This window comes from Peromyscus leucopus, chromosome 3 (assembly GCF_004664715.2).
Source record: "Peromyscus leucopus breed LL Stock chromosome 3, UCI_PerLeu_2.1, whole genome shotgun sequence".
In the NCBI taxonomy this organism is placed as follows: Eukaryota; Metazoa; Chordata; class Mammalia; order Rodentia; family Cricetidae; genus Peromyscus; species Peromyscus leucopus.
Window position 1 is genome coordinate 38,056,660 of NC_051065.1, and position 1,795 is coordinate 38,058,454.

The following is a 1,795-nucleotide window of genomic DNA, read 5'->3' on the forward strand; positions in this document are numbered from 1 at the left end:
ATGAAAAGTAGAACTATTTATTTTCATTATTTGTTTCAGTTGCCCACAAATCAGGCTAGGTTAAAAAGTAATGTGTCTTTATCCTCAGCAAACTTAATCTCTCCTGTAAGAAATAGAGCAGTCAGGCGCTTTGGTCAAACCAAACAGTCATTTTTCCTTCCTGGTGACCACAGATCCCCAGCTTCTGCCCAGAAGTCCTTCAGCAGGTCCACAGTCCCATTACTTATCAAGAGAAGCAGCAGTGTGCTATGTATGGTCAGAGATGCTAGACATCAGTGTGTAGGAGTCCTTGACCACCTGCGATATCAAAGGTCAGGAGGCAATGCATGAATTATCCTGAGGCAAACAGGGCTTAATCAAAGATCTCAAGCTACCACGACTCCATGTTAAAGCTGTCTACATCTCAGAAGAGGAACCCACACATGCACCTGCTGATTTGAGTGCTTACATACTCGGCATGGCATGCAGATTTGTTGACAAGAATAGAAGCAACCCAGCCTGACCGGACAGTGGGTCTGATGGGTCACATTCTCGTGAACTGGTTACCTGGCAGCAGTCTACAAAGGCTACCGTGGGTGGCCAAGGCTCTTCCGGATCAGAAAAAACAGGACCTACGAATGGAAGACTTTCTCCAGTGCTGACTGGAGTCTCCTTCACTCCAAAACTAGATCTTTGGAGTTTCCTAGATATCCCTCAAAGTCACCTAGTCAAATACCCTTTTCTGTTAAAAGGAATCCTTAAACATACTCCAAGAGACCACCCTGATGTTCAGTTTCTGGAGGAGGCAGTGTTGATAATGCAAGGAGTTTTGATAGGAACTTGAAGAAAGTGAATCTGTGTCAGTATTACATCGACAAGCTGGAGTACCTGGACGAGAAGTGTCCTGGTCCTGAGAGAGGACCCAGGATCATAGTGAGCCCAGGACTGCAGTGCCACGGGGAGCAGACTAAACGTGCCCGTGAAGTACGCATTTTCCTGTTTCAAGACATCTTGGTTTTGATCCCGCCTGTTAGACGAAATGCGCCTCTCTCCCGCTGGGTTTGCCTGCTGACCGGTCCCAGTGCAGGAGCTGGTGCTGGAAGACCTGCAGGACAGGGATGTGCAATTAAGCGGTTCCTTCCGAGGGGGTGTTGGCAACTCAGACAAAGCTAAACATATCTTTAGAGTCCACTTCCAAGACCCCTCTCCAGGCCAGTTCCACACACTGCGAGCCAATGATGTGTTCCATAGGTAGCAATGGTCCTTGTATCCATACCGCCATTGCCGCTTTCCAGCCGGCTCCCATCGCCCCAGAGCTCCAGGGCTGCCGGAGCTCCAGAAGAGGACGGAAGAGATCAACCCCTTTGCTGGAATCTCAAAGGCCAGCGAAGGCTGGCCTGGCTTCTCAGTGTTGCGCAGGTAAATGATGAACGCGCACTGGAATGTGGCTTCAGTGTATGGACAGACACCAGAAGCGTGCAGGCAGTATGGGCACAGCCTGGCTTCCCTAGGGCAAGGACAGAACCCCGTCAGGTGGCAATGGGAAAGAGCCTCTGGTATAATTGTGTGTATTAACTGGTGCGAGGACTGTTTATTTATAAATTGGGACTTTTTTTTCTTATAATGGGAGTATCCTAGGATTACTCTGTATCAGCTATAATATGTTCATGTGAGTTTCTCTCTCTGGCCCCTCTGCCATTGTCATAAATGGCAGCTAACGATATTCAGATTACTGTTAAATTACAGACTGTAAAAAGGTATTTTAATAGATTATTTGAAACATGGCAACCATGTATTTTTTAACTTTCTTTTTATT

General features: G+C 47.1%; 1 pseudogene; it reads left to right on the forward strand.

Moving 5' to 3' along the window:
• LOC114707975 lies at window positions 1-1,554 on the forward strand (annotated as a pseudogene).
• The last annotated feature ends 241 nt before the right edge of the window (window positions 1,555-1,795 follow it).